Source organism: Solanum tuberosum, unplaced genomic scaffold (genome assembly GCF_000226075.1).
Source record: "Solanum tuberosum cultivar DM 1-3 516 R44 unplaced genomic scaffold, SolTub_3.0 scf00379, whole genome shotgun sequence".
NCBI classification, from domain to species: Eukaryota; Viridiplantae; Streptophyta; class Magnoliopsida; order Solanales; family Solanaceae; genus Solanum; species Solanum tuberosum.
Window position 1 is genome coordinate 282,361 of NW_006239309.1, and position 16,616 is coordinate 298,976.

The following is a 16,616-nucleotide window of genomic DNA, read 5'->3' on the forward strand; positions in this document are numbered from 1 at the left end:
CAAAGGCTCTTTTGGAAAACATGGTTCCCCTCTTACTCAAATGTAAAAACATTTACAAACTTCTTTGGGAATACTTAGTTCCCTAATAGCTTTTGAGAAATGAACTCAACTTTAAACTCTTGACTTAACTTGAAACTTGAGACTCTTACTCGACTTGAAACTTTATACCCTTTTACTTGACTTGAAACTCTATACCCTTTTAATTGACTTGAAACTCTATACCCTTTTACTTGACTTGAAACTTGAGTCTTGAAATGAAGTTAAAACGTTCACTAAAGACTTTTGAACAACTTAAAAAAACTTGCTTTGACTTACTTAACTTCTAGGCTTGGCTCTAACTTCACTCGACTTGGAAACTAACTCTCTTTGAATCGGATTATGAATTCAAGGTGTTTGATCACATGTTATGGATGAACTTGGGATGTTAAGATGTACCTTAAGTATTGGAAACAACTATAAAACATAGGTACTTTACCAAGGAACATGTATGAAAAAGTGGGGAATGAAGGTAACGGGAAGGATTGGCGTCCTTGGCACTCTAAGAGGTGCGGGGCGCCAGCCCTCAAACTTCAGAGGGGCCTGCTAGGCGTTCTGCCCCAAGGGGAAAGTTCAGCGTCCCTTTTTGGGGTGCGCTGGCTGGCGCGACAGCCCAGCCCTTTCCCCCAAAAAATCCGACTTTTTCCCCTTGTTTCTTTCCAACTCTAAACCCTCTCAACCTCAAAGGTTCCAGCAGCAAAATCACAACCAAATCATGTCCCAAATCAACAAGGAACTTCAACACAACAATCAACAACACAACCAATCTTTTCTTGAAAATAAAACGAATTTGGAGTCTGGGGAAAGGAGCAACCCCGACACTAAGGATCATAAAATCCCTCAACATACAAGAGATTCAACTCAAAAACCAACTAGAAACATGTCCCAAATCACAAGAACTTCAACACAATCACAACCAACAACTTCATTAAATACAACTAACAACTTTAACAAACATAATCAATCTTTCTTTCTTTTTTCGAAATTAAACGAGTTTGGCGTGTGGGGGAAAGAATCAACCCAACACTATGAACTCACATACCTTAATAGGGGTCACCCCCGACGAAAACCACGACGATCTTTGACGAAAACTTGCTTGATCTTCCCTTTTTCCTCTTCTTCTTCTCTTCTTTCTCTCTTATCTCCCAAGCCCTAACTCTCACTCTTTTAAAATGGGACAAACTGATAAAAAACTCAGTCTAACACAACAATATAACCAAAAGAATTGGTTAGTGAAAAGACCAAAATGCCCTTAAAATTTCCGGACGGATTTCCCTGCCAACTGCCCAACTTCCAAAGGGCATAACTCACTCATACGAACTCGGAATCGAGAAAACTTGGTGGCGTTGGAAAGCTTATTCCACGAGCTTCGCAAACATAACTGAGACTACTCCTAAATCATCCTGAGCTAGGAGTTATGACTGCTCAAAGTTGGCCAGAAACTCATTTTTTTCCCACACTTATCCAAATTTTCCAGATTCTGAATTTAGCCAAATTTCCAGATTCTGAACTTAGCCAAATTTCCAGATTCTGAATTTTTCCAAAAAATGATTAATTCTAATTCTAAGCCTCTTCATAGATATTTCAAATTGCCGAATGTTACAGCTAACTTACCTAAGTTCCAAAAGTTGTGGCCTACAACCAACAACTTCATCACCGACTCAAATCCTTTTTTTGATGAAAAGGTTGCTTCTTATCATGAAAAAAAAAAAAACTTTTCTAAATATGAAACCAACTTGTTTTTTTTTCCAGTTTTTATAGCCCTACATAAAGTCTATTTTTTTTTTATCTTTCCTTATATAAATGAATCAAATATACTCTTTTTGTCTAAAAAATTATTTGTTATTTAAAAAATTCATACATTCTCACATGTGACTTTTTTTATTGGGAAAAGTGTCAAAAATACCCTTCAACTTTGTTTTATTGATTTACATTTTTGACTCTTTTTCATATATCTTTTGTATATGCAAAAAAAATGGGACATCTATGATAAATTTTAGAAGTAGATGAGTGAAACCCAAATTATTCATTGAATCAAAGGGAAAATGGGTAAATATACCACTCAACTTTGGGGTTTAGAGCATATACATCTCTCGTTAATAAAGTGGTAAATATATACCTCCTGCATCTAATAAATGGGGGTATATTTACCCTTTTCGTTAACAAATCTATAGTTATTTAATTAAAAATATATTTATAATAGTGGTTTTTTAATTTCAAAAATGTCACGTGGCTTTCATAAATTATCTCACTCTTTTTTACCCCTCTAGACCCGGCCCAAATGGAAAATAAGATGGTAATGTGTTTGAGATGTTTCAAAAACTTTTTTTAATATATGAAATGAAATCGTATACAATTTTTTTTATATATATATATTTGTGTTTTTAAAAATATATATATAAATGTTTATAAGCATGGCTTCTCCACTTATGACCTAGTGTTTTGTTCCAATGTATCTACAACAAAGTTTGATACTTGAGTACGCTTGCAGGTTTCTTGTCCCAACCTGGAAGAGTTACAGATCTGGGGGCCTAACAACATAAGTGCTCTATGCTCTTACCAACTTTCAACTGAATACTTCAGCAAACTTCAAACATTGTATATATGGAATTGTGGAAAATTGAGAAACTTGATGTCTCCATCAGTGGCCAAAGGTCTTCTGAATCTCCAACTGTTATGGATAGAATCCTGTGAATCAATGGAAGAAGTGATCACAAAAGGAGAAGGAACCTTACCTCCCCACTGGAAAAGTTGAATCTTAGAGAGCTGCCTAAGCTGGGGCATTTCTATCTGACAGAGCATGCTCTTGAATTTCCATTTCTCAAGGAAGTGAAGATTTATGACTGCCCTGAAATGAAGACGTTTGTCCAACAAGGGATATCTGTGAGTACACCGATTCTCAAATGTGATGATGAGCTGAAAGTAGATGATCTCAATAAATAGATACCACAGAGGTTCAATTATCAGGTTTGTCTTGTGCCGCTAGCTGTATAACTAATTAACTCTTTCCATCTTAACTTTATAGTAATAGTAATATTCACTTACTTATTTATGTTTGTCAACTTCCTTGTACAATATTTTCAATTAAACCTGCATCACTATTCTCTGCTTCCAGGAACAATCTGAAACTAGTGATGACGACGATGCAATCTGAAGCTAGTGATGACAATGATGAATCTAAAGCTACCGAGTCTCGAAAGGGTGAACCGTGATTTTGGTGTGATACGAAGCCAAACCTAGTGATGTCTATGAATCCAAACCTAACTAGGAAGGTGATGAGTATTCCTTGAAATTGTCCAAGTTTGGTTAAACTAAGAAAGTGGACAAGTAATTAGGGACAAAGGGAGTAATTACTTCTTTAATTTGAAATTCTTTAACAATTTCAGTTTTTTTTTTCTGAAAATCTGGACAAATAAAGGTTAAACTAAGAAAGAAGCACTTCATAAATTAGAAAGCCACATTCTAATTTTCAAGTGATTAATTAATACTCATTGCTAACGGCTAATATTTAAAAGCTCCAAGCATTGTCTGCTCAAGACTATTGCCATGGTGCCTATGTCAGCTTGCACTTGCACACACGTTGGTGGATTCCACGGTGTATCAAGTTAAAGTGTCTTGTAGCAAAATGTAACTATATCATGAAGCATTAATTTGTACTTGCCAGTAAAATACACTGATAATGTAAGAGTTGTTTACATTGTCAGTGTATACAAGTTAAATTCTTATTTGAAATGCCACTCAGACATGTGAGATTCTATCACTTCCTTCAATTTGTGGGTAATACAGTGCCCCAACACAATAATAACTCCACGGTCAAGACAAACTAGGAACATTGTGAAAGATATATTATCTGGCCTTTGGTTCCCAACAAAACACTCATCTTGATCTTAGTAGGCAGTGTAAGTGATGGGTCTTTGTCGAGCACAGAAGGAGCTTTGACCATGTGAATGCTCTGCTCGAGCTCCTTTGTTGCTTCTCTCTGCTCCTTGGCTTTCTTTCCTTTCATCCTGTATGATTTGCCAAACTAAAGTTATTAGCAAGAAAAGGAAAATGATAAATTAGAAGTAACGGAAATTAGTGAAACACAGTCTGAGGAACCTCTTTGTAATAATTTTTTTTCAATTCTCAAACTATCCTAACTAAGAGGAGTAATAGCACTTAAAAATGGTTAGCCCTGCTTAAACAAGAAAGTATGCATTATAGCTTGATACTCCCTCCGTCCACAATTGTTTGTCAGGGTAAGGTCATGCACACCCCTCAAGGAAAATTTAATACAAGGTGTAATTTGACTAATATAACCCTACTATACCAAGAATACCAAAAGTCCACATAACTTTTCAATTGAACTACACTATCATTAAGGGCATAAATTGGAAAAAGTGACTAATTATTTCTTGATTGTTTAAATTGACAATTAATCTTGGACATCTATTTTTTAGTATACCTACCAAACAATTGTGGACGGAGGGAGTATTAACAAGTCCAAGATTTACGGGGATACTTATCTTGTGATTTCGTCACAGAAAATAATGAGTTCAGCAAATTAAGTACAGTTAGATTGCCCTATTCACTTTGTACCATAACAAATGCAGTATTAAATAAAAAACAATAACACTTACAAGGACAAATTGATTCAAGGGAAAAGGGTATGGTATACCCCTCAACTTTGTCATTTAGAGCTGATATACCACTCGTTATGAAAGTGGTTCATAAATAACCCTACTTATATACAAATGGCTCACATATCCTATTCCTCTAACGGAAATGAAAAACATTAATTTTAGTCTAATTATTTTTATTTTTATTTTTTTTTACAAAAAATATAATCTCATATGGGTATATTTAATCGTCCTCAAACATTTATTTTTTTGACTTTTTTTGTTTCAATGACTAATTTAGATTTATTATTTTGATGGTCAAATTTATTTATGTTTCACTAATATTCTTGTAAAACTTATTATAGATGACCAAATATTTTTCTTCAAATACAAAAATTAAATTACAACATAGACAAAAAAAATAGTTTTAAATTATAATATAGCCACACAAAAAATAGTTTTAAATTTTTTTCTTTACACTAAGGAAAGAAAGAAAAAATAAAATAAGAATAAGAAACACAAATAATGATAATCAAAGAGTCAAAAAATAATTTATGTATGAAAAAGATTAAAATATACGTTGAACTTTGCTAGAAGAATCATATATACCCCTAAATGATTTTAAAAAAATTAAAAGTCAAAAATATAAATTTAAAACTAATTTTTTCACTTCCGTTAAATGAAGGGTATATGTGAGCTCATTTTGTAACGATAGGGGTATATGTGAGCCGTTTGTATTGAGTCACTTTTATAACGAGGGGCATATCAACTCCAAATGGTAAAGTTGAGGGGTAATCAGGCCCTTTTCCCTTGATTCAATAAGCAACACCATCATATCATATCATACTAAAAGTGGGAAGAATGTTAGGCAAAAGTTAGATTACCATTTTGCCCCTATACTAAATCATAATCAAAGTAATTAAATATTAGTAAATAAATTGCTAATTATTTTACAGTCTTAATTACTCTTAATTTAAAAGTTGAAAAGTTAATTACATTTAATAATTTAACAACATAGTCTAAAGTTAAAAGGGAAAAGTTGAATTACTATTTTATCCCTATCCTAAATTAAAATTCTAAAAAACATCTAATTGGTTATTAGTAAATAATTAAGTTTAATTATCTTAAGGCACGTTCTCCTTCTTTTAAATTTTGAAGTTTATCTCCTAGCCCGATTTATAAATTAATTAATTGTTAATTTATTTACCTGCGTTGATTAATGTCTCCTTAATTCTTATTTTAATGCTCTAATAGGTGAGTAAATTAATTTAATGAGAAATTGGATTTATTGTAATCTGTTCAATTTCTTGGAGTTATTTTTTGATATTATATATAAATCTTTTAATTTGTAGTATCTTAATTACAATGTGCAACTATTTAGTTTTCAGCCTTCAGTTAGTCCTACCCTATAATAATAAATACGTATTTAAATGATGGAAATGAAGAGGCATAACAGATGAGGGAAACAAAGAGTCTCATTTACTTTAATATATTGTGTCTGTTCTCTTTATCGTCAGATGTTAATCATTCTAGAGTCTAGCCTATCATCTTTCTGATTTCACATCTCGAGTAAGTTATATTATAATTTTGTAGGTACAAAGAAAAGAAAAATGACATTATCAAACTATTTAGTTTGGTACACACAATGGTTAATCATGTTATATGTCATATCTCATCAAGTGAATTTACATAGATGAACATTTTGAAAAACTCTTATAATTTCTTTGATATGCTTTTCTTATCAGTAGCTGGATGATGACATCGGAACCTTTGATTATAAGAGCGTCCTGCCAGACTTAAAAGATAAGTTATTAGTGTAATTTTGTACGTGGTCAGATATTAAAAATCGTTCTCTTAATACTTATTTCGTTTGGTTCAATAATTTTATAATTTTCTTAAATTCTCTTTTGAGTTTGGAGAAATAACTTCCGAAAGAGTATAAATTGGTACTAATTCAACGTCTTGACAAAGATAAATTGTTTGGTTATTTACACTTTCATTTGAGGTTTATTGATCATAATTTATTCTTATTTTTTCAATCCACAAATTATAAGTACAAGAACATTTCAATTTTTAGAATACCTTTATAGATGTCTTCGATTTCATTCACAGCCAGTAGTCTATAACCTATACTAAACTATCCGTAAGAAAATATTTATGACATGCTTGTAATTAGTCTGGTAGATGAAAAAAATAAATCTTATGACATAACATATAATCATAGAAATTTCTTGAATACTTTACTTTGGTCATTCCTATTTATAAAGATTGTTTGAGTGCCAATTATTATATCTATGATTATAGTGTTATATTTTGTTAATATATTAATTAAATTTTTAACAATGTCAATATTCTTTTTCTTACATTTACAAATGAAAGAGGTTGTAATTTTGAATCAGACAAAGGGTGCATGTATGTGCAACAGTGATATATATTTTAAATATCTCTATTACAAATGACTTTACTTTTGTAGCTTTACATCATGAAAATGATAATGATCATTCAAAGAAAAACATATACTGATCAAATATCTATATTAGTTAGATAATATTATTTTCATTTGATAAATCTTCTTAATATCTATGCGGCTATAGAAGGAATCAAATAACAATGCAAGATTTTCTACACATGAATTATTGGCACTTTGATCCGACATTGCTCATATTCACATGTAGACAATGTTGTTAAAATGTAAAAGAAACAAGAAAATGAAGTTAAATGTTTGGTATACTAATTGATGTACATAACTAAATTTAGATGTTCAAACAATCCATTGTGTTATGTATATTCCATCATTTCAATTTTAGTTCTGGCCATCACAAACATATTACCACATTAGTTATATAATTTTAAGATGTTAGGACTAATTAGCATGTGATTCACGTGCAACGCACGTTCCCAGAGTCTAGTAGTTATATATACACCCAGGGGCGGACCCACGTTGGTTCCAGGGGGTTCACCCGAACCCCCTGGGCAAAAAATTACACTGTATATATAAGGTAATTTTTTGTATTTATTTTGGATATATATAGTTTGAACCCCCTCAATGACAAGGAGAAAGAGATAGGCCAGTGGTATTTTCCCTGAAAATTAAGTCTCATGTTGAGGGATCGAATCCCTGCATTAGCGTTTTATTTTTTTCTTTTCCAATTTCTGTTTTTTTTTTTTTTTTTTTAAGGTTTCAGTTCCGTTTTCACGTTTTTTTTAGTTTTTTATTTTATAAAACATGCTAAAAGTGTGGTTTTAAACCCAAAAAAATTCAAGGGTCCACCACTAAAATTAAATACTACTACTTTCTTGAAATTTTGTTTTGTTGGCTTATATATACACGTTTATACTTTTATTTTTCGAACCCCCTGAACGAAAATCCTGGGTCCGCCATTGTATACACCAAAGGTGAACTCTTATAGATACTGAAAGAAGAATGTTTATCCTTTCTTGCAACAAAATTTCTTTAGTTACATATTCTTTGACGTGCAGAGGGTTTTAAGCATCCCACATTAGTTGAGGAATTTTCAGATTGATTTTCTTTTAACCAAGCTAATATTTCGAATCTCCAAGCATTGTCTGCTCAAGACTATTGCCATGGGGCCTATGTCAGCTTGCACACATGTTGGTGGATTCCGCGGTGTATCAAGTTAAAGTAACTTGTAACAAAACTTGATGTAAAAGTTGTTTACACTGTTGGTGTATACAAGTCAAATTCTTAATTGAAATGCCGCTCAGACGTGTGAGACTCTATTATATCCTTCAATTTACGAGTTTTCTCTTACTCTGGAATATGTTGGATGTTGTGTGTTTGATTAATTTGCACAATATGCATAAACACAAGTGCCGATAGTAGAAACTAAACCACCACGAAACAACATAGATGTTGATCAAAATAAGGACATAAAAGTGACTCTGATGACAAAGGAGAAGGGTAACACAAAGCCCCAACAAAATAATATATCCCCGGTCAAGACAAGCTAGGAACGTTGTGAAATATATATTATCTGGCTTTGGTTCCTCATCAAAATACTCATATTGGAAGTTCAAAAGTTTCTACTCTCTTATCAATATAATATGTGAGTATTTCAATACACTCGAGACTAAAGTTGAGGGAAAGCTCAGCATGTTAACAAGTCGAACAAAATTTGTTAGCCCTGCTTAAACAAGAAAGTATGCATTATAGCTTGATATTAACAAGTTCAAAATTTACAGTGATCCTTATCTTGTGATTTCGTCACAGAAAACAATAATTCAAACATAGTTGTTGATCAAAACAAGGAAATAACCTTTGTTTAGGTTGTTGGAGTTGTGAACATGATGTGCTCTACAGTTTTCTTTGTTTAATAGCAGAAACTTGATTACATTGAGGTTTAAAGTTTATATTAATTCCTTATATGTATGCGTGCACCAAAATATGTATTTGAATATGCACATTCCAATTTGGGGGGTAAAATAGTTCCTACCAAAGGTATCTCACTGTCACGGGCTAATTTTTTCACTGCATCAGCGGCACACAATTTACCTGTGTGGCGCCCAAAGCTCCCCATAGCTTAGGGCCAGCATTTAAACATTTTCCAGTTGCCTTAGTACGATCCTTGTACATGTGGCGAGGTTCACCCCATAGTTCCCCTCATTGTGCGGCCCGTCTCATGTCTAGCTATGACCTTGACATGTATTCGACTCATGAGGCGCATCCATACATGTTGGATCACTTTCATGTGCACCCTGGGGTTTGGCCTATGGACATACATACGCCATGCCGGGACATACATGTTGGGGAAGTTTCACTTTTGATGGCATATACTTCCAACGAGAAAGTTTCTACTCATTTATGGTGTCTCGATACCGGCTGCAGTAATCACATGTGTGGGCAGAAAGCGGCATTCTCAGAGTTGGATGAAAGTTTTCAAGACACTGTGAGATTTGGAGATAATTCAATGGTCTCTGCCATGGGTAAAGGGAAGGTACAAGTCTCAACCAAAAACAACTCAATTCATACCATAGGTGAGGTGTTTTATGTCCCTGGATTGAAAACAAATTTATTGAGTGCTGGGCAGCTTAAACAAAAGGGATATGAACTTAATATCAAAGGTGGAGTTTGTAAGATACGAGAGCCTCGTTTGGGGTTAATCTCTCAAATTAACATGTCGTCAAGTCGATTGTTTCCTTTATATCTTCACAACTCCATAAAATCTTGTCTTTCTACAAAAGTGAAAGAGGATGTCTGGAAGTGGCATTTTCGTTATGGGCATTTAAATTCTACTGTACTTTTTTTGGTTACAAAAGAATAAAAGAGAGTCTATTGGCATAGAATCACACACTCTATTTCATTAGTATATTTTTTTCTAGTTTTAAAGGAATTGGAAAACTTTGTGTTGGGGACATAAATTCTCAACTTCTCTTATGTTACTTCTTTACCAAACCAGAAATGGATCTTGTAACTCCATTGTTTTGATGATCCTAACAAACAATGGGACCTGGTCCCATGAGTCGTGCATGATCTCTGGTGCCTCGTGACCAAGATTTTATATAAAACAAGATTTAAAAGGCAATATAGGAACATTGTTAAACTCTTATTATCTGAGGATGGTGCCTCGTGACCACATTTATTATATATCATGTGGATGGATATATCACTGAATTATGTTCCAACTGTCATTCCAAAAGGGGAGAAGAGAAAAGTTATGAAAAAAGATCTTATACAGTACTTCCTTCACTCCGCAATAGTAGTAAACTTACTAATATTCTTTGCTGAAGTTTTAATGGATAATATTAAGTTATATTAAATTGATCGTGTGTCTAATGATATTGCTGGCTGCCTTTGTGTTTTCGTTCAATTTTTTGCATATAAGCAGTGTCCTAGTATATATGTCTAAAAATGATAAACTACATTCTATATCGTTCCAAATTTATTGGATGTCCTCAAAGGGACAGGGATCTCTGGATTATTGACTAAATGCGAGATTTGGGGATCAAATTTCTGTAACTAACCCAACAAGTGATAATTCACTTCAATAAAATTTGAGAGCGTTATTCATTTGTGTGAAACTGAGATGGAAAATACCAAAAGCTAACCATTACTTTCCCTTTTTTCTTCTTTCTATGTCTGCCATTACCAGTATTTAACACGTCTTGCACTACTTTAAGACTTGTTAATTACTTTTAGCTGGTCCCTAATCTCACTTTAGTCTTTATATATTGCCAATCTATTGAAGCAGTCGCATGGTTTGTGTTCATTGGAGGAGAAAATTAAGTTAATTTAAAAGGAAAGTGCTTTAGTGGTCATAAAGAGAGGTAGTGGACTAGTAGTTGAGAATATAAAATTTACAAGTTAGGTAAACAACAAGCTTTTTTAGTTTCAGAAGCACTAACTTCTTAAATTTTCTGAACAAGTATACTATATGGAATTATTAGACTTTAAAATGTAAGTAATGTTATCATTTTGACCCCACTCTTCTTATTCTTAAACCTAAATGTTCAGCTTATAAATTTCAGTGAATATATTACTTGGAAGAAAACAACCAAATTCTCCATTGATTTTTTATTTTCATACCAAATTCTCCATTTTCGCCTTCTCATATTTCATTTTCATACCAAATTCTACATTACTGCTCTTTTAACTTTCATTTTCACACCAAATTCTCCAATATTACTACTCTTTGATTTTCATACCAATTCTCCACTTCCGCTCTCATATTTCATTTACATACCAAATTCTCCCTTTCTACTCTCATATTTAATCTTCATACCAAATTCTCCATTTCCGCTCTCTCATATTTCATTTACATACCAAATTCTCCATTTCCACTCTTTGATATTTCATTTTCATACCAAACTCTCCATTTCCACCATTTTTACACCTCTACTTCCCAGTAACTAAGAAAACCAGTCAACAAGAGAGAATTAGGTAGCTGATATTATCAGTTTTCAATTTCCTCTGATTTTGTAATATTCATTCACTCTCAAGTATAGTCTCAACCTATTTTCATTCGCTTCCTTGTATTAATCAGATCGATATGGATTGCTTGATCCAGCCAATTGTGGAAAAGGTAATAGAATGCTTGATCCAGCCAGTTGGGCGACAGATTGGGTATTTCTACTACTACAAGGACAACATCACATCTATGGGAAATGAATCTGAGAAGCTGAAAAATACCAGAATTGAGGTGGACCAAAAAGCGGAAGTTGCCCGGAGAAACTTAACAGACATTTCACCCAATGGCGTTCTTTGGTTAACTAGTGTTGATACCACTATTGCAAAGTGGATGATGTAATGGGACGTACAGCTGAGGTTGAAAAGGTTGCTTTTATGGTTGGTGTCCAAACTTGAAGTCACGTTACTCCCTCGGCAGGAGAGCTAAGAAACTATAGAGGAGTTGACTAAACTTCAAACTGAAGGCGGTAAAATCACCTATAATCGTCCAGTTCAAATTGAGGCTACACCTAGTAACTATGGTGAGGTGTTTGACTCCAGAAAATTGAAAGAGGATGAGATCATGGAGGCTTTGAAAGATGACGGGGTCACTATGATTGGGATATGTGGTATGGGTGGTGTTGGTAAATCAACACTCGCTGAGAAAATCAGACTACAGGCGAAACAAGAGTTCAAAGATGTCGTCATGGTAACTGTCACTCAACAACCAGAATTTAAAAAACTTCAGCGTTGGATCGCAGAAAGACTCAAGCTGACTTTAGTAGGGGATAATTTATGGAGTCGTGGAGATCAGCTGCGTACAAGGTTAATGGATCAGAACAGCAACACCCTTGTAATCTTGGATGATGTTTGGGAGGCTCTTCATGATCTAGACAAACTTGGAATTCCCAGCGCTAGCAGCAAAAATTACCGGTGCAAAGTGATATTGACGACGCGTTCTCGAAGAGTTTGTGAAGCAATGGGAGCTCAGAAGATCGTGGAAGCTGGAAAGTTATCTGAAGAGGAAGCATGGATCCTTTTCAGCCAGAAAGTCGGTGATCTGCTTGACGATGATTCTTCTCTTCAAGCCATAGCAAAAGAGGTTGCCAAAGAATGCAAGGGGCTGCCGCTTGCAATTGCTACTGTTGCAGGAGCACTAAAGCATAAAACCAAGCCTTCATGGGAGGATGCCCTTAAACAATTACGCCATGCAGAAGCAAGAAATATCCCTGGAGTGCTCACAAAGGTGTATAAAGCTCTGAGGCTAAGCTATGATTACTTGGAAAGTGATGAAGCCAAGTACCTCTGTTTGCTTTGTTCCTTGTTTGAGGAAGATAGTGATATTTGGATTGAAGAATTGCTTAAATATGGAATGGGGCTTTGCATCTTTACAGGAATCCAAAATTTAGAAGATGCAAGAAATAGGGTGTATTATCTGTTAGAAACATTGGAAGATTGTTTCTTGTTATCCCAAGGTTCAAACAAAAACTATGTCAAAATGCATGATGTGTTCTGTGATATGGCTAAATATATTGCGTCTAAGGGAGATCATAGCTTTATGGCAAGTCATGATGTGAACTCGGAAGAGTTCCCAAGAGTAGACTTTTACAACCAGCAATACACTCACATGTCAATTATTGCAAAGAATTTTGATGAGCGTCCTGAATCAATATTTTGCCCCAAACTAAAGTTTCTAATGATGAAACTCTGTTTTGATGATCCATTCAAATTACAGGATGAGTTTTTTATTGGAATGAGTAACCTCAATGTCTTAAGCCTGAGTGGATATGATAAGGACTCCATTTGTCCTTTTCCAACATCCATTAAGATGTTGTCAAGTCTGAAGACTCTGTGTCTGATTAATTTATGGTTGGATGACATATCCATTATTGGGGAACTTGTCTCTTTAGAAATTCTCAGCATCAGAGATTCTCTGTTAGAGGAGGTGCCAGTGGAGATAGGAAAATTGACCAAGCTGATTATGTTAGAGTTGCAGAATGAGAAACCAGTACTTACAAGGATTTCAGCAGGGGTCTTATCAAGTCTAGTTCGATTGGAGGAACTACACATGGTGGGAGTAGAAGATTGTAGTTACTCCACCTTGACGGAACTGGAATCCTTATCGAGATTGACTGCACTGACATTAAGTGACTGTTCCAGAGATGTGATCTACAATAACTTGAGCCTTTGCTCCAAGTTAACACGGTATGCTCTTAAAGTGGGTGGAGCAACTTCAAGATTGGACGATTACAAGAAGAATATTGCTTTAGAGGTCACGGAGACCATCCCATTGGGTGATTGGATCTGCCACCTGTTGAAGGAGAGTGAATTTGTAGATTCAAGTGGAAAGGGTTCTCATAATGTGTTGACTGAGTTGCAGTTGAATGAATTTCAGAATGTGAAATGTCTCAGACTCTCTAAATTTGATTTAGTGACACTTTTATTGAACATCTCTGGGAGGACACTCAAGTTCCCCAATTTATTTAAGTTGGAGCTTCAATCTCTAGAACGCCTGACTCACTTTTGCAGTGACAATGTTGAAGGCATTAAGTTCCCTCTGTTACAGGAAATGGTATTCAATGAGTTACCTGAGTTCCAAAATTTCTGTCCTACAGCCAACAACTCCATCACTCACTCAAATCCTCTTTTTGATGAAAAGGTTAGCTTCTCATCATGAAACGAGCTTACTTTTTCACTTTTTATTTGGAGGGTTGTTATGAATTAAAGTTTTACCTTTTCTGTGTGCATTAAAGATATTATCTTACACAAAGTTTATTCTTTCATCATCATATAAATGACTCAGCTATACTTTTTTGTATAACAAAGAAGTGAAAAATTAATTTTAATTAATTTGTTATTTAAAAAATCCATATACGGCTATATTTGATCCTTCTCTCATACATAAAGTTTTTTTTTTGAATTTTTTTTACTTTTTTTATTCAACGACTAATTTAAGTTTTAAATATCTCTCTTGTAGATCTATTTGTTTATTATTATTATTATTATTATTATTATTTGAGTTTCTTATTGTTTTTTTTTTTTTTTGTGTAAGAATAAATATATGAGGAAAAAGAAGAAGAAACTAAGAACAACTTTAAGACTTCTTTTATAGCTATATTGTAATCTATTTTTTGAAAAAGGGTCAAAATGTCTTTATATTATGTGAAATGAACAAAGATGGTTTATAGTTTGGTCCAAGAAACTTTCTAAAATATGAAACGAGATCATATACAACTTTTTTATATATACATTTCACTTTTTTAGATTTATAAATGTATCTAATCAACTTTTGTCTTCTCCATTGTGACCTAGTGTTTTGTTCCAATAGCTCCAACTGTATCAGCAACAAAGTTTGATACTTCAACGTTTGCAGGTTTCTTGTCCCAACTTGAATAAGTTATACATCAATGGGGCTAACAGCATACGTGCTCTATGCTCTCACCAACTTCCAAGTGACTACTTCATCAAACTTGAAGAATTGAGAGTATGGAATTGTGGAAAATTGAGAAACTTGATGTCTCCATCAGTGGCCAGAGGTGCTCCGAATCTCCGAATACTAGAGATAAGAGACTGCCAATCAATGGAAGAAGTGATCACAAAAGAAGAACAACAAGGAGAAGGAATCATGACGTTATTTCCCAACTTGGAAATGCTGGAGCTTTGCAAGCTGCCTATGCTGGAGCGTTTCTTTCTGACAAAGAGTGCTCTTAAATTTCCATTTCTCAGAAAAGTGAAGATTGATGATTGCCCTATAATGAAGACGTTTGTTCAACAGGGAGTATCTGTGAGTACACCGAGTCTCAAATGTGATGATGGGAAAGTAGATGATCTCAATAAATGGACACAACAAAGGTTCAATTCTCAGGTTTGTCTTGTGCCGCTAGCTGTATAACTAATTAACTCTTTCCGTCTTAACTTAATAGTAATAGTAATATTCAGATACTTATTTATGTTTGTCAATTGAAGCAACTTCCTGGTAAAATATTTTCAATTAGAATCTGAAGCATCACTATTCTCTGCACTCAGTAACAAAAATCTAGTCAAGGCACTACCAATGGTGACAATTCTGAAGCTTCGGATGACTCGAAAGGGTGAACTATGATGATGGCAGAAGCCAGTGATGTCCATGAATCCAAAGTTAGCTAGGAAGGTAAGAAATTTTCGATGAAATAGTCCAAGTTAGATCAAACATCACCTGATATATACATATAGTGTGGTTTGTTGATATTTGACAGAAGAGCGGATCTTGAAGAAGTGACGCGAACCTAGAGTAGCTGCCTATTACGTGTGTTGGCGCCCCTTTGGAGTAAGATGCTCGTGATGGAGGTAACAAGCAGAGGCGGATCAACATTATAATCCATGGATTCACATGAACCCAACAATTTTTGCCAAAAGACTTTGTATTTTGTATCAGTAATTTCTTTAAGTAGAAATTCTTTGATGAGCGGAGGGTGTAAAGCATCCCAAATTAGTTGAGGTAACTTTCTGATTGATTTTGATTTAAGGACAATCTTTTACATGGTATTGAAGTCCTAGTTTGGACAATCTTCTTTATTAATTACTTCTTACTTCTAAAATTAGAAATTCTTTAACAATTTCAGTTTTTTTCTGAAAATCTGGACAAATAAAGGTTAAACTAAGAAAGAGAATCACTTAATAAATTAGAAAGCTACATTCTAATTTTCAAGTAATTGATTAGTACTCATTGCTAACAGCATTCTTGTATAGCTTAGTGCATAAAACCAAGCTAATATTTCAAAGTTCCAAGCATTGTCTGCTCAAGACTATTGCCATGGGGCCTATGTCAGCTTGCACATATGTTGGTGGATTCCGCGGTGTATCAAGTTAAAGTAACTTGTAACAAAAATTGATGTAAAAGTTGTTTACACTGTTGGTGTATACAAGTTAAATACTTATTTGAAATGCCACTCGGACGTGTGATGTGAGACTCTATTATATCCGTCAATTTACGAGTTCTCTTTTCTGGAATATGTTGGCTTTTGTGTGTTTGATTAATTTGCACAAGTGCCGATAGTAGAAACTAAACCACCAGAAAACAACATAGATGTTGATCAAAA

At 34.1% G+C, this 16,616-nt stretch overlaps 1 pseudogene; it reads left to right on the top strand.

The window, feature by feature from the left end:
• The first annotated feature begins 11,179 nt into the window (after positions 1-11,179).
• LOC102595501 (probable disease resistance protein At4g27220) overlaps positions 11,180-16,616 on the top strand; it is a 36,079-nt pseudogene continuing 30,642 nt past the window's right edge.